Here is a 22,545-nt window from a genome sequence, read left to right as displayed (position 1 = left end):
CTTGCATCCTAGCGTTGTTGTTTTTTTAAGTGTTTTTGTAGACTTACTCTTCTGGGTAATTATATTTGAACTCAGCATCCGTGAAGACTTTTCTAGTGGTCTCCTCAATGAGATAATTGTGTCCCCAACCCTCCCCCCGCCTCTCCAGGGGGGCTGGGAACCTGTTACCAGAGTGGGCAGGGAGCTGGGTGTCTAATCCAAGGTGATTTGAGGGTGGGGAGAGGGGTTGCGATGGTCTGACTGGGCGCAGGGGCACTCTTTGAGGGTGGGTGTGAATCTAGGAGTGGATTGCTGGGCCTTTCTTGAGTGTTTGTTGTTGTTTGTTTGTTTGTTTGTTTCTCTTTTGGGAGGGTAGGGTGGGAATGGAGGAATTCCATGGCTAGAACCAGCAGATCCCGGCTTCCCCGGGGGAGGGCGAAGCCCAGCGGCCCAGGCTGAGCGACGGGCAGGGGTTACCGCGGGTGCACCGGGTCCGCACCAGCTCCGGGGCACCGGGGGCCGGGCCGAGCCCGCGGGGGTGGGGACTCCAGGGGCGGGGCGGGCGGCCGCGGCGGGCCGGCTGGGGGCGGGGCGGGGCGGGGCGGGGCGGGCGGGGCGGGGCTCCGGAACCGTCTCGGGCTGCGGTGGCCGCTGGAGAGGCGTTCGCGGCGGCGGCGGCGGCGGCGGGGCGGCGGCGGACGCACGGCCGAGCGGGGCGGCGGCGGCTCCGGTGAGCGCGGCGCGGGCGCGGCGAGGGCGCGGTGGGGACGCGGCCGGGGTCTGCAGGGAACGGTCTGCGGAGGCGCCGGCGAGCCCTGCATCCTCCCCAGCCGTGGGAGGGGGCGGGCGGGAGCGTGGAGGACCCAGTCCTCAGCCCTTCTCTCCTGCAATCGCCGCCCAGACGGCCTCCTGGGCAGCCCACTGCCCTTCTCCCCAGGACAGCCTCCCGGTGTGTTCCCGATCTCCGCCCTCGCCCCTCAATCTCCACCCCCCTCTTCTTCCCCCTGCCCTCCCCACCCCCTCCCCCAGGTATCATCAGCTCCCAAACCATTTTTCTAGGGGACCCCAGCCTCTGCTTCCCCTTCCCACCTGGAGAGGCCGGTTCCCCGTGAGTCCCTAAGGCCCCAGGGACAGGGTGAGCGCTCCCCGCGCCTGCACACCTGGACCCTTCCCCTGCCACCTGCCCCGGAGATTCTTAGCCAGGTGCAAGCTGCTGTGCCTGGGACCCAGGCCTCCTTGCTACCCCCTCCCTAACCCCCCCCCCCCCCGCAAATCTGGAAAAGGGGACTGGCTTTATGGATCCCGAGCTTTGGGAACAATTCGACCCACTTCCTGAAAGGCTGGGCCCTGGCCAGCAGGGCGGTGTGGTGGAGACACCTGTCTTGCCTGCCCGCTGAAGGACCAGAGCCTCTGTCAGATGGGCCAGGTGGTCCCTGGGTCCTGTCCCAGCCGCCCTGGTGTACTGGCCGCTATCCCCGGAGACCAGGCCCAAGAGCTTGGCCATTTAAGATCTCCAAAGCTATTTGCCGACCCCACCCCAGATCCTCAGGATTTCCCCAGCCGCTGGTCTCCTGGTCTCCCATCCCACACCCTTGGTTTCCCACCTGCTCCAGGGGGACCCAGGGCTGGTGTTCAGGGCCTTGGTCTCCCCACTGCTCGGTGGCCCCCCTTCCTTTCCCTGTTTGAAACTTTCCCCCTCTCGCCAGCCACCATCACTCTGCACCGCCTTGAGTCCCCAGGGCGCAGAGCTGGGCTGGGACCGTGCGGGGCTGGGACCTGTGCTGGGCCCGCACCAGGAGGGTGGTTGCCAGCCAGGGCGGGCTGGGCATCGGGGCCTGAGGGCCAGGGCTTTCGGGTGGGTCCCTGGCTCCCCCTGAGCTCCGAATGGGGTCCCAGGGCTTGCTTTGCCTGGAAGAGAGGAGGCAGAGCAGGGGCTGTTTTTCTTGCATGCTTCCGACTGTCTTCTGTTGCCATGGTGACAGTTTTGCCTCCCTTCCTCCTCCTGACTCTTCTGGGAGCTGGTTTTTATTGGTCTGTTGTCCTGTCTTTTATGGCTTTAATTTCTCCTTTCTACTTGCTCTGGGATAAACAGTCATAAACATGGGCACTGGGCCAGGCTGGGGGCTAGCAGAACTTCACCTCATCCTGGCCCTGCGCTCCTGCCAGGGGAAATAGGGCAAAGAGGTGGGGACAGACCTGCCCACACCCCCTCCTGCTCCCAGCTCTGCGCGGGGGGTGGGGGGGAGGGTGGGCACCCACGGGCACGGCACCACAGTCCTAGGCACCCCGTGGGTAGCATCCTGCCCGGGTCCTAATAATAGATGTCGAGTGCGGTGCGGGAGCTGGCTGGCGTTATTTCCTTTCATCGTGATGGCAGCCCTGTGGGGTCGGGGCTGTCCCCACTTTGCAGAGTGAGCTATCTCCCTGGGGTCACGCTGATGTTTGCACACAGCGCTCAGTTTTTGTGAAATGAATGGGACAGCGATGGAGCTGGCACCCGCCCCTGACGCTCCTCCCTGCGGGCGGGCGGGCCTCCTGGTCCTGCTCCCAGAGGGACCGCAATGCCCCCTGAGCCCGTGTTCTGGGAGGCTCATGGGAGCTGGCCCCCAGTTTTCCGGCCCCTCTGTGTGCGGCTGGACTCCCACGGCGGCGGAGGCGGAGGCGAGCTGCTGGGAGCTGCCTGATAGGTCCCTTGACCCCAAGTGTTGGGACCCAAGTTGAGAGGAGAGAGAAGCCACTTGCAACTTCCTGTTTTCACTCGGCACTGAGAAGCATTCAGTTTGCTTTTACTCTCAGGGCCTGGATGCAACTGGATGAGTCAGGGACACTGAGCCCATCTGTCCTTCCCGAGCCAGCCCCCCCCCTCCCCCCGCTCCCGTTCAGAGCGCACCCGGCCCCAGGGTCACGGCTGGCAGCTGTCAGTGACACTCGCAGAGAAGCGCCTCTTCCCTTCCCTTTCATTCTCCCCTTCATTCCACACTCTTCCCCCCACTCCCTCCCCTGCTCCCCTCACATTGCCCGGGCCTTGGGCTTGTTAAGAAGCTGGAAAAGCACTCTGGTCACATGAAAAGACCGGAGAAGCAGCAGCCTCAAGGTCAAACGTTGACCCTGAGGAAGTGCCGTCACTCATCTGGGCCTCAGTTTCAGGCTTTAGAATGGGTTGGCGGCATCTGTCCTCGCGGCCACGCTGGCTTGTGCTTGGAGGATGGGATGGAGTAGTTTATAGAGAGATTGCTCTGGAAGGTTGAAAGCCTGAAGCACCCAGAGAATCCTCTCCGGTAAAGAGACCTTGGACCACCGCTCAGAGATTGAGAACTGGTTTAGGAATAATTAGCTGCAAACTCTCAGGGTTAGAGGCATGCTCTGGTCATCTTGTCCACCCTTCATGTTGAATCTATTTATGTACCTTTCATTAATTGGGCATCTACTCTGTACCAAATGCAGTTTGGGGAATTGGGGATTAAAAAAAGGAGTACAATGACTGTTCACAGCATGTAGTCTGCTGGTGAAGACAGACATGGAAAGAGATCCTTGTAATACAGTCAGGGAGGTGGTGTCCTAAGGGAAAAGGCAGGGTGACGTGGGTCCCAGAGGTGGTGACTTGACTGGGTCACCCGTGAAGGTTGACGCAGGCAACCTGTGCTTCGTGGCTGAAATCCAGCCGTCCTGCCCCTGCCCCCTTGGCAAGCCCTGGTCTGGCCCTCACAGCGATGGGGTGATTGCTGGAGAGCCCCCCGTTCAGCTCCTGTGAGCAGGGCCCGGAGAGAGGCATGTGGCAGGGAGCCAGCCCTGCCTTCCTCGCTGCGTTTTGACTCATCCACTCGTAGTAGCCGCTGGTTCCTGTTTCATCTTGGTCAGAATCCTTCCTCAGGGGCTACATGGTGATTGCGAAGAGTAGATTTCGAAGTCAGATCTGAGTTCAGACTTTACTGCTGTGATGTCCTGGCTGTGAGACTCTGAAAAAAAAAAAAAAAAAAAAAAAAAAGCACCTCTCTGAGCCTCCATTCTTGCATCTGTAGAATGGCAATAACAATACTTGCCTTCTAAGAAACAAATTATCTTATGTATTTATAGGGTCTGGCGTGGCGCCCACCTCACATTAGACTTGCTGTCGTTTAGTTACATTGATTAGAAAAGAGTTCGCAGTTACTGGGCCTCTGGGTCCTCTTAGAAGCGCGGTGGGAAGCTCTTCGGACTAATCCTGGCCTTCAGAGATCCATTCATTATCTGGGAAGGTTAAAAATCGCTCAGGCTCCTCACGCTGCTGGTTAATCTCTGCGTTATCTCTCGCCAGATAAGCGCTGTTCCACAGCACCACAGCACCGGGACACTGTGTGAATCACCAAGGCCTTTGTTTTCTCAAAGAGGAACACATTCGAAATGGCAACAAATGCCCCGATTTTCAACAGACATGTTCCTGCCTTGAGAATGCTTTAATTTGGTGTAGTTCCTTCCACGTGTTTTTTGCTTTTGTTGCCTTTGCTTTGGTGTCAAATCCAAAAATGCACCACCGAGACCCATGGCAAAGAGCTCACTGCCGAGGTTCTATTCTAGGGATTTTATGGTTTCGGGTCTGACGTTCAGGTTTTGAATGCATTTCGAGTGGATTTTGGAGTCTGATGTATTGTTCCTTTGCACGTGGCTGTCCAGTTTGCTCAACACCATTTATTGAAGAGACTGCCCTTGCCTCATGGCATACTCTCGGTTCCTCCATCAGAAAATACTTGAAAATGAATGTTCCATCGTTTTTATTCTGAGCATGTTTAGCTTCCTTTTGTTTTTTTTCCAAGTTACCATATGTGTGTATTGACATTGTTTTTCGAATCCTCAATACAATTTCTGGGCATTACTGTTCCCATCCCCTATTTCCAGTTAAGGAAGCAGGGAGAGGTGAGGTCGCTTGCAGAGCCCAGCGGTTAGCGAGTGGCAGGGCCAGAATTTAAAACTGGGTCCCGCCGGCCCTTTGTGCCACTGCACACAGTCTTGTCATTTTCTTGGCTGGCGTGCCAGTGACCTAAAATAATTGTGCTTGAAGAATGTGCGCAGATTTCAACGGCGGTGGAACTGGTCAGTGTTGTAACTCGGACTCCTAGTAAATATTTAGAGACTTTATTAGGGTTCTGCTCTTGGCTCGGCACTGACGAGGCTTTTCTAAAAGTGATGAATGGGAGCTTGACACATCTGAGCTGGGAGGGGACGTTTGAGAACGCTGGGAGTAGCTTTCTTTGCACAAGAATGGCTTGCTGGTCTTGTTGAAATCAATGGAACTGTTTTCATAATGGAACGTGCGAAGGGAAAGCAGGACAGGGACATCCCAGGGACTTAGGGACGGAAGCAGTGAGGCCAGAAAGTGGGTGGGTGGCTGCTTAAAGTCAAGGGCGGTGTGGATTCGGCAGGCTAACTCCCGTCTAGGAACATGGAGGTATTGGAAAGAAAGCAGTTACAGAATCTCTCACTAACCTTTCCCGGGGAACGTAGGAGTCTGTTGGCCTGGTTTAGGCGCCCCATTGGACCAGCGAGTCCAAGTGCTGGCAACGGGCGTGTCCTTTGCCAGCAGTGAGCTTACTGGGTCCGCCTTGGCCCTGCCGACAGACGCGCTTCTATTCGCAATTATCTCAGGCCTGTGTCTGGTGTCTGCTTGTTTAATGACTTCCCTTTCTAATAAAGCTTCTATATGGCCTGGATAATTAGGTATTTAAAATGAAACTGGGGAATGCAGTGTCCCCAAAGAGTTTAATTGCACTTTTAGGATGGATGAAGCATCAAAATGAGATCATTCATTCATTCATTCATTAACCCTGTGCTGCAGGAGATAGGCCACTGTGGCTCTCATTCCACGGGGAGGCAGAGGGGCGGAAGCAGGGATCCGGGCAGAGCACGGTGTCCCAAGGAAACCAGGGGACTCAAGAGATGTCTTTGTCTCAGAGCCACACAGCCCATTTTCTTCCCCGAGTGTTACCTGTGGAGCACCTGAATTACACCTGACATGTTGCAGGGGGAGCAGGGGGGTGACGCATGGGACCGAGAAGCACGTGGCCTGGACTGGACCCAGGTTCCTCTGCTCCTTGCTGCCTGGGTGGGAGCAGGGCAGGTCTCTACTTCCGTCCCACTGCTGGTGAAATGGGAAGGTTGGATTTCATAACTTGCAAGGGCCCTTGCACGGCGGCCTTTGAGTCTAACAAGCCCTTGGGCTCCTTGCCCCGAGTGACAGGTGAAGGAGCAGACCCTGGCAGCCTCCGCCAGCAGGGTTGCCGAGACAGAGCCGGGACGGGGACAGCTCTGTGTGTTTCCAAAGCTTCCTCTCCAAGCGCAGAGAAACCTTGCTTTTCCTCCCAGGAAGGGAACCGCGTTCGTATTGAGCATCTGATAAAAGGCTGGAAGTCAAGGCCAATCACAAAAGGGAGAGACAAAAAAAAAAAAAAAAAAAAAGGATGCAGGAGCTCAGTGGAGGGGGTGGGGAAGGGGGATGGGGGAGAGAGTCACCAGCCTCCTCCCAGGTCCCAGGCCCCGCACTGACGTGGACACGGAGGGCTCGACCTCACAGATGCCTTCGTTACCGCAGCCTGCTTGTGTTTTAAGTGAATGTCCTTTAATGAAATCATTTGGGTTGACGATTTCCAGGTTTTAGAATAAGGTAAAATGTACAGTCATTTTAGGGTCAGGCGGAACAATGATAAATGCACAACTGTCTCAACACACCGTCAACACTCACGTTCCCACTGGCAACCAAACTCACGCAACGATGAAATGCGGGTGGCAGCACCCCTGAGCCACTAGAGCATCCGCAGCAGGAATACCAAGCCTCACTGTCCACTTTAGCAAGCTTCTGAGGAGCTTTGGTAATAGATGCTGACCCGTTTTGTGGTTGAGGAAACTGACATCCAGAGGGACTGGCATAATGTCACCTCCTTGGGAAGGTTGGGAGCTGATATCTGCAACCACGTCTGGGTGCCCTCAAAGCCTGGTCCTTCTCTGCCACCCACACTAGAACTGGGAGCTGTGCATGTGTGAGGAGCGAGGAATTCATGCCCAGGTGTCGGATAAAATCCTCATCTCAAAGAGCTAGGTGTGCCTGCACACCTGAGAATTGAGAACAGTAAAATAAAATATAGGCTGTGGGTTAAGCGTTCCTGTGACCCGTCTCTCTGGCTTTGGACTGATGTCCTTCCTGGTGGCCTCTGCCCAGCTCACTTCACCAGAATGCCGCCTGGCAGAAATGAGCTGAGCCTCTGGTGGGGGCAGTATATGGCCTGGCTGAGCCGGGAAGTCCAGCAAGTGAGGCAAGTTGTATAGAGCTTGTTTTCTAGACCCTTCCCTGGGACAGCTGAAGTCATGGGAACCCAGGGATGGCTGGTCTCGGCTTGCAGAATGGCAGACTCCTAGGTGGCAAAGCAGGAAGAACAACTGTAGTCTAGTTTCTCTATTTTATAGAAACTTAGGTCAAGAAATAGATAGATGATAGCTAGCTAGCTAGCTAGATACATAGATAGATAGATAGATAGATAGATAGATAGATAGATAGATAGATAGATAGATGATAGATACATACATACATACATACATACATACATACATACATACATAGAAGGATGATAGAGAGAAACCCAAAGTCAAAGGCTTTTCCAAGGCTGGGACAAGAACTCAGCCTTACCAAAGCTACCACTGGCCTACACCTTTGAAATCCAGAGGCGGGAAATGTGCTCTAGAAGTTCCGGGAAAATACCCGAGGGCCACAGGGTGCTTTGCAAGCAAAGAGAGCTGGTTTGGGATCCGGCTCTCCCTTGGGCAAATTCTTTAGGTTTGCTACGTTTCCTCGTTAGTGAACTGAAGCTGATAGTATTTGTGGCTCAGAAGGAATATTGCAAAGAATAGATGAATCAAACATGCCAGTCTTGCTTTTTGCCCAATTTTTGAAGAAAATGTGTTTGAAAAGTGTTGGCCAGTTCCGTTAGGCTCCACTGTATTTGTTGTATTTGGGGGAAGGCAGGGAAGGACAGGGGATCTCTCCTTTCTCCAACAGACACATTCCTGGTCTGCCCGTGGCAAAGCTCTCTGTATCCACTCCTCTGGAGTTCTAGCCCAGCGTGTGAGCCTTCATTTCATTCTGGAAATGAACCTGGATATGATGTTTACTGGAGTGTAACAAGGATAACTATTCCAAGCAGCATCCAGCTTTGCATTTACTATATGATCGATTCCCCCACTTCAAATCTTTTTCTTACTGAGTGTGTGTGTGTGTGTGTGTGTGTGTGTTTGGGAGTGTTGAGGTTTCAAATCTGGGGCCTTGAGCCCTTCAAAACTAAATGGGGTCGTAAGCTATTTTCTGGCATTCTCTTTTTTATAAGTCCCAAATCCAAAAGTACTCTGAAAAGTTGAAGTTTTTTCATAGCTCATTTGGCAGCAAAGCTGGCTTGCTTGTACATGAGTTGATTTACAGGCGAGCCTTGCAGATACTGTGGGTTCAATTCCAGAGTATCTTAATAAAGCAAGTATGGCAATAAAGGGAGTCACACAAAAATTTTGATTACCTGATGCATACAAAAGTCATGTTCACACTAGACGGTAGTCCATTAAGTGTGCAATAACCTTATATCTAAAAAAAGATGTACATAATTACTTTAAAAAGTACTTTATTTCTAAAGAAAAAAACGGGGGGATAACCATCATCTGAGTCTTCGGTGAGTTGTAATTTTTTTTTTTGCTGAGGGAGGGTCTTGCCTCAATGTTGGCTGCTGACAGATGGGTGGTGGTTGCTGAAGGTTGGGGTGGCTGTGGCAATTTCTTTAATCATTTTTTTTTTTTTGCAATTTTTTTCAAATAATGAAGTTTGCCTCATTGATTGACTCTTCCTTTTACAAACAATTTCTCTGTAGCATGTGATGCTGTTGGATGGCATTTTACCCACAATAGAGCCTGGCTGTCAACCGTTTCAACTAATTTGATGCAGTATTCTAAATCCTGTGTGATCACTCCAGCAATCTTTACGGCATCTTCACCAGGTGTAGATTTCATCTGGAGAAACCACTTTCTTTGCTCATCCAGCAGGAGCAATTCCTCATTCTTTAAAGTTTTGTCATGAGATTGCAGTAATGCAGTCACATCTTCAGGCTCCACTTCTAACTCTAGTTCTCTTGCTGTTTTCCCCACATCTGCAGTCATGTCCTCCACTGGAGTCTTGAATCTCTCAGTCATCCAGAGGATTAGAATCAACTTCTTCCAAACTCCTGTTAATGTTGATATTTTTACCTCTTCCCATGAATCACAAATGCTCTTGGTGGCACTAGAATGATGAATTCTTTCCAGAAGGATTTCCCAGACTCATCAGAGGAATCGCTGTCTATGGAAGCTATAGTCCTGTGAAATGTATTTCTGAAATAATGAGACTTGAAAGTCAGAATTACTCTTTGATCCATGGGCTGTAGAATGGATGTTGTGTTAGCAGGCATGAAAACAATATTAATCTCATTTTACATCTCCATCAGAGCTCTTGGGTGACTAGGTTCATTGTAAATGGGCAGTAATATTTTAAAAAGAATCTGATTTTCTGAGCAGTAGGTCTCAACAGTGCCTTAAAATACTCAGTAAACCATGCTGTAAACAGATGTGCTGTCATCCAGGCTGTGTTGTTTTATTTCTAGAGCACAGACAGAGCAGATTTAGCATAATTCTTAAGGGCCCTAGATCTTTAGAATATAAATGAGCACTGGCTTCAACTTAAAGTAACCAGCTGCATTAGCCCCTAACAAGGGAGTCAGCCTGTCCTTACAGCTTTGAAGCCAGGCATTGGCTCCTCTATAGCTATGAAAGGCCTAGATGACATCTTCTTCCAATATAAGGCTTTTTTTCATCTATATTGAAAATCTATTGTTTTATGTAGCCACCTATATCTATTATCTTAGCTAAGTCTTCTGGATAGCTTGCTGCAGCTTCTATATCAGCACTTGGTGCTTCACCTTGCACTTTTATGTTATGGAGATGGCTTCTTTTCTTAAACCTCATGAACTAACCTCTGCAAGCCTCAAACATTTTTTGTTTGTTTGTTTGTTTCTGGAGCTTCCTCATCTTTCTCAGCCTCACAGAACTGAGGAGAGTTAGGGCCTTGCTCTGGATTAAGCGTTGGCTTAAGAAAATGCTCTGGCTGGTTTGATTTTCTTGCCAGATCACCAAAACTTTCTTCTTAAGAATAAGACCGTTTTGCTTCCTTATCATCCATGTATTCACTGGAGTAGCACTTCTAACTTCCTTCAAAAACTTTCCCTTTGCATTGACAACTTGGCTAATTGGTACAAGGGGCCTAGCTTTCATCCTATCTTGGTTTTCAACATGCCTCCTTCACGAAGCTTAATCATTTCTGGCTTTTTAGTTAAAGTGAGAGATGTGCAATTCTTCCTTTTATTTGAACACTTTGAGACTATTGCAGGGTTACTAATTGGCCTAATTTCAATATTATTGTGTCTCAGGGAATAGGGAGGCCCGAGCAAAGGGAGAGAGGTGGCGGAACAGCTGGTCAGTGGAGCAGTCAGAACACACACAACATTTATTGATTAAGTTTGCCATCTTATGTGGGTGCCGTTTGGGGCACACCAAAAGAATTACAAAGGTAACCTCAAAGCTCACTGATCACAGGTCACCATAACAAACATAACAATAATGAAAGAATTTGAAAGATGGCAAGAATTTCCAAAATGTGACACGGAGACACAGAGTGAACAAATGCTGTTGGAAAATGATGCCAACAGACTTGCCGGACATGGTGTGACCACACACCTTTAAATTTGTAAAAACGTAATATCTGGGAAGCGTGATAAAGTGCAGTGCAGTAGAAAGAGTCATGTCTCTATGCTTCTCATTTATCCCTCTTGGGATGAACACGTTTTCATGGGCTGTGTGCCCCAGACCTTGCCAGGGGTGTACATAACATGGTAAATGTATTATGTTACCTTCCTAAAATCTGAAAATTTCTGATGCACATCTGAGCAAAGAGTTTCAAAAAACAGGGTTTGTAGACCTGTCTTTCAAAAATAAGCCCACAGGAACTGACACAATGTCTGGGGTCGGGGCATTGGGAAGGCATAGGTGGGCCCTGGAGTCTCCTACCTCTGGATACCAGATGGTGTGATGACCTGCTTCACCTTGTGCTCTTCCAAAGCCTCAATGGTCAGTTTTACACTGAGGGGCCAGATTATTATGATCTCTGAATGCATAATAATCTGGCCACTCAGTGTATATCCTATATAATAAAAGGCTAATATGCAAATTGTTCCCTCAACCAGGAGTTCGACCAGCAGGCAGGCCAGCCAACCGCCCATGTCTCCTCCCCCTGGCCAGGCTGGCTGGACCCCACCCATGCACGAATTTATGCACGGGCGTTCAGAGATCATAATAATCTGGTCATTCAGTGTATATTTCATCAATTTACATAATAGCAACTGAATGAAATGACCATCTTGGCACAAAACAACAAGTGCTTTTAAAATTGTGGGTTCCAAAATTTCATTGGAACAAAGTAATTTTTTTAAAAAATGGGGGAGGGGGATAGGGACGGGAAGAGATTAACCAAGGAACTTATATGTATACATGCCCCATAGACAAAGACATGGAGGGGGCAATAGGAAGGAAAAGGTGGGGGGGTATATATGTAATACTCTCAACAATAAATTTTTTTAAAAATTCCTTAGAACTGAAAATGAGCTGGGAATTTTTGGTCTAGTGTGGTTTGTAATCAAGTTTCCTCACTGGCCTTTGCGGGGGGGAGGGGGTAGAAGGGAGTTTTTAAAGCCTACTCATCATTTTAGCCTTGTGAGGAGGAACCAGGGCTAGAAGGGTGAGCATGGGGAAGTGAAACGCCCTGCGGAGCGTGAGAAGGTCTTGGTTCTTATCTTGGGTCTGTTCTTGACTTGTTCAGTGAGTTGGTTGGGCATGTTGCTTTCCTACTCTGGGCCCTAGGAACTCCTAGGAGCTCCGGTTCTAAGTAAAGGAATTCTTTCTTGTTCTCCGTCTCTGAGAGTCTAGGCGCTGAGGGGGACCCCACAGGAGGTGGAAAGGGCTGAACAACCTGCAGGGCTACATTCTTGGCGCTTCCCTCCAGCCCCTGATGTGGAAAGGCTTCCTGCTCTGCCTTGGTTTCCTGGAAATTCCTTTACTTCTCTCAACTGGTCTCCTCATGCCTTAGGCTGGTTTGTCCTGGGTTCACTTGGGCTCTAGCCCCTCCGTTCATGTGCAGCAGGGACTCGCTGTGTAAGGGAGCCCTTCAGTTGGCCTGGCATTCTCAGGGCTGTAGTGGAGGCGTGCTAGGCATTGTGGACGGGCGTCATGACGGAACATGAAAGCCCCCTTTGTAGAGCGTGGGGCCAGTGCAGGGTGTCCCCAAGGAAATGGAGCAGGCCCTGGTTATGGCCTGTGGCTGTAGAACATTTAGGTAAAGGGGCCTGGAGACCTACGGCCTTCTCTCTCTATCTCATTCGCTCTTTCATTTCTTTCCTTTGGTTTTATGCTTATTGTATCATAATTCTGACTTTGCCAGGGGGGAGGGTTGACATTCCCTCCAGAGTCTAAAGAGGTTTGAAAGCCAGTGGGTGTGTCCCTCCAGGAGGTCCTCACTTAGCGGTAACTCACCATAGGAACCAGGGGCCTGACCGCAGGCAGGGGGTTTCCACGATGGAGAAGTGACCCTGAATTTTAGGGCCCGGAAGGCCTGCCGTTTGCAGAGACTGTTGGAGCCGCTCAGGAGCTGTAAATTTGCTTGGAACCCTGGCACACTGAGATGAGGATACTTCTGATAATGGCTGGTCCTTATATGAGAGAGACTGGACCCTGTGGGGTGGGTGGTGAATGGGCATTTGTGAATACAAGTATGTGCCTGGTACATGGGTGTGTATGTGAATGTGTGAGTGTGTGCATGGTGTGTGAGTGTGAGTATATGTGTGAGTATGCAAATGTATGTTTGTGTGTTAGAGCATGTGTGACTGCATGTGCACGCATGTCTTGGGGGGTCCTTTCAGATCCTGGCAAGGCCAGGCGCTGCCAGTCACCCTCTGGACAAGGCTGTGCCTCAGCCCATCCCTTGGCCTTTGTGTTTAGGATGGAACTGGTCACAGAGGTGCTGTCGAGGAGCTGAGGGACTCCTATCTTTTACTGATCACTAAGAAAGGCAATTCTGCCAAAACCGGTTTGGCTCAGTGGATAGAGCATCGGTCTGCGGACTGGAAGGTCCCAGGTTCGATTCCGGTCAAGGGCATGTACATTGGTTGCGGGCACATCCCCCGGTGGGGGTGTGCAGAAGGCAGCTGGTCGATGTCTCTCTCTCATCGATGTTTCTAGCTCTCTGTCCCTCTCCCTTTCTCTCTGTGAAAAATCAATAAAATATATTTAAAAAAAAAAAAAGAAAGGCAATTCTACCCTGTAATAGCCCCTATTTTTTTTTTCCTCCCATGAAACCACCTGTGCGTCAAGGCCCTATCCCTTTTTCCTTCACTCTATTCATGTGGTAACCTGCTAGTGAGGCTGTGGGTTGTGTAAATTTATCGGTTCAACCTCAAATTCAGGAAATAATTTGAGTAGCTCATATAAACTAAAATAGCTACAGTGTGCTTGCTGTTTTGTGGTATATGCATGTGAGTTATTTTTTTTGACTTAGTGGTTACAGGTTAGCCAGTACCCACATGCCCCCTAATTTTTCAAAGTAGACACCAATTTTTAATTATATTAATAACAATGAATTATGCTCTTTAGCATGTCTTTAGCACCTATTAATTCTGTTTTGCTAGTCTGTTTGTGCACGCTTTTCACCCTACAGACCACCTTGCAAGGTAGATATATTTATTTTGCTTTTGAAGCAAAGACACTGAAGCTGAGAGGTTTTAAAACTTGCTTTTTAAGACAGAGGATTGTAAGTGAGTGGGGCTCCAGGATTCTGGTTCAGGTCGGCCTGGCTCACAAAACCCTACAGTTCCCCACACACCACACAGTTCACACTGCTTCCAGGCCACAGTTTTATTTTTTTAGGAAAATAAAATCTTTTTATTTCTGCCATGACTCCACTTAAGCCTCAGAAAATACAGTCATAGCTGGATTTCTTTGCCTTTTTCCAGAATGGAGTCCCAGGGCTCTCCCCACCTTAATGTAAACTTCGTGCAAATGATGTCTTTCCATCGAACAGGCCTTTGCCGTGCACTTCTGAAGGGCCAGACACCGTTCTGGGAACGTTCAATGTGTCATTTCATGGGAGAAGATGCTGGGCACTTCATTTTACAGGGAGTCGGACTGAGGCTGGGAGGTGCAGTTGTTCACGAAAAGGCAGGTAGCATACGAAAGGTCGTGGCTTGCTTTGGGGAGTAACAATTCAGAGTGCAGTTCGGTACGGTGCTTGGGATTTTGCCTTCAGCCTGGGACCGAAGCACCCCTTTCTGAACGGTGAGATCAAGTCCTCTGACCCACCAGCTCTCACCCTCATGGTGCCCCACCTCCTCCGTCTATGCCCGCTGCCGCCAGAACTCTGTGCAGTGGTTTGGAGAAAGGCACTTTCCCTCTTATCTTTTTCTGGGCCGCACCAACCCGTGTGAGCCGTGGCTTCTTTTAGTTGGCCAAACTCCTATTTTAGTTTTATGGCTCATCAGAGACTTGCCAATACTATGCATGAGCTTCATATTACAGAAGAGAAAACAAGTCATGTGATTCATCCAAGATGACACATGAGGTCCATATTTTCTCTCCAAAACACTCTTTCTTTACCCAAACATATCCCTGAGATTCACTTTGGTGTTCCATTCTCCTGGAAACTTCCCCCAACTCTCCACTAAAATTATCCATCCTCCCATCTATCATCCATCCATCAATCCATCTATTGTCCATCCAGCACCCATCCATCATCCATTTCCACCATTCATCCATTCATCCATCTATCCATCCATTTCTACTCATCCATTTGTCATCCATCCATCCATCCATCCATCCATCCATCCATCCATCCATCCATCCATCATCCATCCATCATCCATCCATCCATCATCCATCCATTCATCATCCATTCATCCACTTAGTCAACAGGTACTGAGCACCCACAGTGAGGCAGCACTTCGCCTTTGGGCCATTCGCTGGAGAGTCAGAGGTGCACCCAAGAGACAAAACTCCTTGCCCCCATGGAGCTTATTTTCTATTGGGAAAGATGGATCATAAGCCTGTAAACAAGTAACATGTCTGTTGTGTTAGATGGTGATACGTTTCTGGAAGAAGATGAAGCAGAGATGGGTGTGCAGAAAGAGTGGTTGGCGGAGGGAGCTTGGGAGAAAGAGTTGCTATTTTAAGTCAATCAGGGAAGACCACCCTAGAAAGTGGCAAGGAGTGAAGACCTGCAGGGGGTAAGAGAAGGAACCATGTGCTAGCTCCGTGTTCCAGGCAGAGAGTTGGCAAGCACCAAACCAGGGCGGGGTGTGTTCGGCCTTAGCAGAGTGGACAGTGGCCGGTGGCTGGTGGCCGGTGGTGAGGTTGGGGACACATACACGCGCCAGCCTGTGACTTCAGGACCTCTTGGTGCTCCCAGAGAACGTTTCCTATATTTTTACAGTCTTTTTTCCCCACTGATCTGTCCCCACCCTGGCCTGTCACCCCGGAGGGAAGACCTCACTTGTCATCTGTTTTCATATCCCCAGCACGAGCTCCAGGGCAGGGGAGAAGGAGAGTTCAGCTTTTAGGATAACTCCGCTCCTTCTTTCTTCGTTTTTTTTAAGGCCAAGAGTTCTTTTGTTATTTTTTTTTTTACAAAAATGGGGATTTTGAAGAAATGCCACCTCAAAACTCCAATTAGCCAGTTCCTTTTTGGACACCCATCACAGGGGCATTGCTAGGTACCGAGAAAGAGCTGGAAGTGAACGTGGGGGGAGGAGAGTGTTAAGTGGGGTCCTGAAGAAGGGGCTTCCCCAGAGAGCCCAGCAATTACTGGGACTGCCCATCCCTGCCGGGGATGGCAGTTTGCAAGGGTGACCATGGCCTGAACAAGGAGGCTCTCGAGAAATCCTCAGAGCATGTCAGGACCCCAGCCAGGACTCTGCTGACTCAGAGGGGAGCTGGGGGGAGCAGGGAGCTGGAAGGCTGTGTCTCTGGAGACCTTTCTGGGGAAAAGCACATTCTCTCTGGCCGGAGTCTCTCCTTGGAGCAAACCTGGTCCCTGAGAGGCGGGCTTCCTCGGAGGCAGGGCAAGAATGTGGGACATGCAGGTGGGTGGGGCGGCCGGGAGGAGGTCTGAGCAGGAGCATCTCCCACCAGTGACCTGCCGGGCCAGGTCGGGGACCTCCCGGGCCAGGTTGGGGACCTCTCGGGCTGGCAGGCTCGTTTCCAATCTGAATCCTGTGTGTTCTGGACTAAAGGACCCTTCGTGTAGTTTATTCCCACTCATGGCAGTTGGGACAAGTAGCTCAGTGGGGTGGGAGCATGGGGTGGGGGGGTAGTAGTCAGTGGACATTGGATGAAGCAGGAGGCATCCTGAGGCCACTGGGGAATTCCAACGAGGCCAGGCAGTGGCGAGGTGTGTGTGTGTCCCTGTGTGTGCCGCAGCCATGACGTTGGGGAGTGTTCATGGATGAGGGTTGGGGTGGGAAGCACTTCCTTGGTAGCTGGTACATGGGTGGTGGGCTTGTTTCAAAATAATACAAAAGGCCCCAGCCAGTTTGCTCAGTGGGTTTTGTTTTGGTTTCACGCTAATGGGCGAGAAAGGCCAGGAGGGTCGCTCAGGATGTGAAAAGCTTTGGGTGTGACAAGAAAACAGGCCTCTGTGGGCCTGAGGGGGAGGGAGGTGTCAGAAGGCGGGGGTGGGGGGGTGGGGGGAGGACTTTGGGCAGGGTAAGAAACCGGCAGTGTGAACTGTCTCCAAAGCAACATGCAGGGGGACAACTCTGTCAGACGCCCCGGAAAACAGTCATTGGAAATGGAGCTTCAGGGAAAGAGATCAGAGGCTGCAGGATGCTTCCCACCCATGTCCGCGTGCGGGACAGAGCCTGACACCTATGCTCAAGGCCACTCGCTGCTCCTGGGAAAGGAGCTGTTTAAAAGAGTGAAAGTGAGAGGGAAAGAAGGAACAAAGCAGAGAGAGAGAGAGAGAGAGAGAGAGAGAGAGAGAGAGAGAGAGAGAGAGAATTTAAAACAATAGGAACAAGAACCTTGAATTGGTCACTCATGCCGGGTCCTATCAGCCGCTGTCCTGAGTCACTGCTGACTGGTTGGAAGGTCAGGGTCCCTGTGTGGTTGCATTTCCTGGTGAAATAACACACCACTCCCAGGACTGGTTCCAGGCCCGTGACGGGCGGCCTGGGGCGGTTTGTGCTGGAGATGCTGCAGGGCTGCTCTGCCCTGAGCAGGAAGCCTGCTGAGCGCGGCCCCTGTCCCTGGGGAGTGTCAGTTCGACCCCGGGCAGCCGCTGGGCCCCGGGAGGGAGAGCTGAGGCTCACGGCCCGCCCGGCCCGGGCAGGGCAGCTGGAAGCTCTCTGTCGGTTCTGCCTCCTTTTTAGTGTAGATCTCTTGTTTTTCTCTTTTTTGCTACATCATCCCGGATATCAGGAACTGGCCCAGAGACCAATGAAATCTTTCTTATTTGCTAGCGTTTTCATCAATCTGCAGTTTGCAAAAGGGATTTTTACACTAAAGTTGAGTCAGTCTTGTTTTCAACCACACTCGGCTGTGATCAAGTACACGGTTTCCTTCCCATGGCTCGCATGTCTTTGCTGTTTGATCCTGGCCCATCACTTAGCCACTCTTGGGCCTTGAGGACCTCATCATAAAATGGACATACGTCCTTCTTTGCTGACCTCCACATGATATCTCTCAATGTGAAGTAATTTAATCTGGGAAAATGTGGCGTATTAGTCAGTTTTGCTGCGTAAGAAATAATCCCCAGATTTCAGTGGTTGGTAGCAGCAAGCATCTTGCTTGTTACCACGTATCTGGGGCAGCAGGTTGGCCTGTGGCTCTGCTCCATGTTTCTTCCTCTCCTGGGGCTGGCTGACGGGGCAGCTGCTTCTTGGATTGGATGGTGCTCATGACGAGGGAAGAAAGTGAGCAAGACACTTGAGATGCTTCTTGAAGCTTCTGCTTTGTTCTACTCACATTCCGTTTGCTAAACAGGGCAAACGGCCAAGTGCTTATCAGGCGTGTTCCCCCCGTGGGAGGGAGGTGGTGCATACACGTCCCATGGCAACCGGAAAAGCGGTATCATCTTTTTATATTTGAAAACACTATGCAGCCCAACCCACACACTATGAACCTGTTCACCGAGAGGTGAGCATTATGTTCTTCATAAAATAACACTTAATGCTGCTGTAGGAATTGAGCTTATCGATGGTGTAGATATTTTATTCAACTGGACTGCACCGTACTAACCAACATTCAGTGATACTAGAACATAGCTGCTCCATGCCGGGAGAAATCCTGTTGCATTTACCCCCATGTGCGGCTGTGGGGGTGGTCCCTAACACTGGGCCTCGAGTAGGTTTTTGATACAATACCAGTTATTCTGAATAACTGCCTGAGGCACAGCTGCTCCAGTGCCCAAGAGTCAGATATGATGAGAGTTTCTACAGTCTGTTTCTACAGTGTGATACAGTCTGTTTAAGATGATAAAATATGGCCAAGCATGTATTTTGACTTCGTGCTAGATACACAGGTTTATCAATTTATTTCTTAAGTTCGGATGTAATTGGGTCTGTGGAGCTCCCCTCCCCGCACCTGTGTTGGAACTCATCCCATCACAGAACTTCCGTGGTGCAAACGCAACTCAAAGTGTCCAGCTTTGCTGACGGCCACCGTCCTTGCAGGGACAGTGGTGACACGGCTTGCGATCATCGCCGCGTCTTTCTTCGGGGCTGCCCTGGACACTTGCTGTCCTCCCTGTCCTTTGCTGTTGGTTTGGCTCCTGCCTTATCTTGCCGGAAGCCATCGCAGGCTCTGAAATGTAGAGAAATGAAAACCAAGGCACCGAGATGAGAGGGCCCAGCCAAAGGCCAGGCAGGGGGTGCGGGCCCCCCTGCTCCACTCACCAGCTGTGTGACCTCGGGTTACTTACTCAGCCTCTCTGTGCCTCACTGATCACTTCTGCGAAATACAGATAGTAGTCATTGCTTCCTCCTCCTGCGGGTGCTGTGAGGACTGGCTGGTGATGCCTGTGAAGTGTTTGGAGCCATGCTCGATGCACAGTGAGTGCTCAGGGCATTCACGGTCTGTTTTAGTTATCAGCTCTGACCGGCGTTGGCAGAGAGCAGCAGGCCGGGAGCAGCAGGCTGGGCCGCGAGCAGCGCCGATGCCGGCTCCCCGGGGACCATGCCGCATGCTGCTGGCCTTTTGAGAAGGGAGAGCCAACGTGGAAACGCGGTCCTGGGCTGGGCTGGGCTGGGATGTGGGGCTCCCGCACCGAGGGACTGAGGGGGATGGTGAGGGAGGACGAGCTGTGCAGCAGAGGTGGCCACACCATCTGGACCAGTCTGGGGACATGGTGCACAGACCCGAACACTCTCCAGAGTCAGTGTCCTGGGCACTGCTGTGCCTGGGCAGTCCGGACCCAGCGGGCACTCGTGGTGGACAGGCCTCCTAGTCAGCCCGGCCATGGACTCAAACTGCTGTGGAGTGACCCTCTTGAACACTAAACAGCAGGCACAAGAGACATGCGCATGGACGTTGTCAGACTTTGTCCAGGGCCTCTGAGGATGTCTCTGCGTGGCCTGGGTCCGGCAGTGTCCAGCCCGTCTGTGGAAGTGAGGGCCTTTGTGTGCGAAGGGAACCAGCTCAGAGCCTGGTCTCAGGAAGAGGCTTGGGTTCCGGGGCTGGGGGTGGGGACGTTCACAGTGCGGAGTGCCCCACTCAGTCTCCCTCTAAGACCCTGAGCTGACAGTGTTCCAAGGGGCCAGTGTGAGCCGCCGTGTGAACCTGAGAATGATAAGACGTCACCCCGCCTTCATTCTGTAAGGGAGGTTCCCTTTCCCTAACGCACCTGGGTAATTCCATCCTGAGCATCCGGACATCTCAAAAGCCGTTTCAACATGGAACGCTTTTGTCACCAGGATGAGCAGGTTGTCGCGAGACAAAACAGCTCATTTAAACGCTGTGTTTTAGTCGTAGCAGGGACAATCTCGGCCTTATTTACATGTTAGTCATGTCCCTCTGCCAGCGTTAGTCGGGGAACATGTTCTCTGTACAGCTCTGACGTGTTCAAGGGCCAAGGACGCTGAATTTCAGGTGGGTTCCCACCCACGCTGTCTCTCTTACTCTTCACAACCGTCCTGGAGCTTACGCATGATTAACGCCCGTTTAACGGAGAGGGGACTGAGGCTCAGGCACGGCACTTGGCCCGGGGGATAGGAGCTGGCGACAGAAGGGCCAGGGCCTGCACCTGCATGTGTTCCTGGCTCCGCAGAGGGTAGTGGTCAGCGGTGTGATGTGGAGACCAAGCTTTCTGAAGGCCGAGGCGGGTGAAGATTTGTGTTCATGGAGATCGTTATAATGTGACTCAAAGTGTTCATGTGAGGGTGCTCGTGGTGGTCAGGAGCGGTGATGCCCCCCTGTACCGGGTCCCCTCCCTCCTGACTGTGCTGTGTCGAGGAGAGTGAGTGAGGGGAGGTTAGGGTTAATCCATCCTGGGGTACCCGTGGGCGGGTCTTCTCCTCTGTACCCTGCTGTCAGCTTCTACCCAAGGCTGTACGGCCACCCTTTGTACCTCTGAGCATGTGCAGTGGCATCGAGGATGTGGTGACTGGGCCTGCTTCATTCATTTATTCATTCATTCATTCATTCATTCATTCGTTTATTCACTCATTCATTCCCTTATTCTGTTAACAAATATTTATTGAGCACCAAACAGCGCATTCTTTAACGCGATCATCTGGACTAGGGATTTTAAAATGTTCTATGTCTGCCGAAACCGGTTTGGCTCAGTGGATAGAGCGTCGGCCTGCGGACTGAAAGGTCCCAGGTTCGATTCCGGTCAAGGGCATGTACCTTGGTTGCAGGCACATCCCCAGTAGGGGGTGTGCAAGAGGCAGCTGATCGATGTTTCTCTCTCATCGATGTTTCTAACTCTCTATCCCTCTCTCTTCCTCTCTGTAAAAAATCAATAAACTATATATTTAAAAAAAATGTTCTATGTCATGGCCACATGGAAAATAGTAATTTTTGTACAGTACACATAAGAAATGGGTAAAGCCACTTGTGGCCACGGAGGTGTGGCCAGCAGGGCTTTGGCCCCCCTGATCGCACCAGCTGTCTCCTTAGACTGAGAACATAAATGAGCACATCTTTGCCACATGGCTAGGAAAACGTGATTTTTAGACCAAGCCACGTATTTAAAGATGGGGATACTGAGGCCCAGGGAGGGAAAACCCGAGCTACCTGGCCCCAGTCCGAGACCTCCCTGCACGCTCCTGGTTGCACTGCATGGCTGCCTGGCCATGGCAGTCACTCTGAGTTTCTGAATTATTCATCGGCCATTTGTCACAAATTGGCAGGGGCAGCTGACTTGTGTATGTGTGGGTGCATGTGTATAGACACACATGACCTCTTCCCAGCCAGGCTATAAATTATCTAGAGACAAGGTCTTTGCCATGCTCTCTTTCTTCTCTTCTACCCTCCACATGAGCAAGCACAATGGCTTGGACTTCTTTATGAATATAAAGGAATAAGCATCCATCCTTATCCTTTAAAATACACTGGCATCCTCCTACATCGTGTCCCTTCTTCCAGAAAGCCTTCCCCGATGTCCCTGGCTCTAGGTACTCGCTGCTCCGTCTGATGCTCCAGAGCATTTTCTTTGTGATCCCTTAGAGCTTGTCCTACTTTCCACCTTCTGTTGGAGTCATGGGTGAATGGAGTCCACCTCCCTTTCCAATAACACAACCACTTTGAAAGCAGAAGGAAGTGCCGCTCGTGTCACAGAGTGGCATTCACTCAACAGGCCTTCAGTTCAGACCAGCATCTTGGAGGGTCTGCTGCACCTCAGATACTGCACTAGGTCTGTCTTTTCCAAAGCTCATTGGATCTTCAGCAGCCGTGGGCAGTGGGCGTGGCCTATACCTACTACGTTCATGTTATCCTGTGAGGAAACTGAGGCTCGAAGAGGGGAACTACCTATTCAGGACTCTTCGTTGCAGCCAAGACCTCTGCTCCAAACACCGTAACCTTTGCACCAGCCCAGGATCCATCCTTTCTCACCTTAGCTGATGCTTGTTGACTAAATATACAAGCCAAGAAGAGACGAGTGGATGGATTTAGAGGCCAATAAATGCCGACATAAGTCATGTGTGATTTTTGCGAGGGGTTGTAAAAGAGCCCTCGTGTTGGAAAAAATGAGAACAATGTTGGTTCTCATGGATGTGTTCTGCTCGCCTGCCAGTTGTCCCCTGGAATGTCTGCGAGTTCCGTTGCAATATGACTTTCGGGTGAAAGAATGCACCCACTGTCCCAAGTCTCTCTCCCCTGATTTCTGCCACAGTAAAGACAGGGATTTGTACTTTTTCATTTTGACATTAATCAGTTGCTTTGATAGGTCTTGCATTTACCAGGTAAATCCACTCAGCTGCTGACCCCTGGGAGGCT

The 22,545-nt window shown here is 51.0% G+C and overlaps 1 protein-coding gene across 4 annotated transcripts in view; it reads left to right on the top strand.

Annotated features, from left to right (window-relative positions):
• The first annotated feature begins 602 nt into the window (after nt 1–602).
• The window catches only part of CYRIA (CYFIP related Rac1 interactor A), an 87,205-nt gene continuing 65,262 nt past the window's right edge, over nt 603–22,545 (top strand). For 2 of the 4 annotated variants that reach the window (XM_079791514.1, XM_079791513.1), the window contains exon 1: nt 603–709. The gene's annotated coding sequence lies outside the window, so the exon portion shown is untranslated. The remainder of the gene's footprint in view (nt 710–22,545) is intronic. The other 2 variants (XM_079791515.1, XM_079791516.1) reach the window with 2 other exon arrangements.

This window comes from Cnephaeus nilssonii, assembly GCF_951640355.1.
Source record: "Cnephaeus nilssonii genome assembly, chromosome: 15".
NCBI lineage: Eukaryota > Metazoa > Chordata > Mammalia > Chiroptera > Vespertilionidae > Cnephaeus > Cnephaeus nilssonii.
The sequence above is the reverse complement of the archived record's forward strand: the minus strand, read 5'-3'. Positions and strand labels throughout refer to the sequence as shown.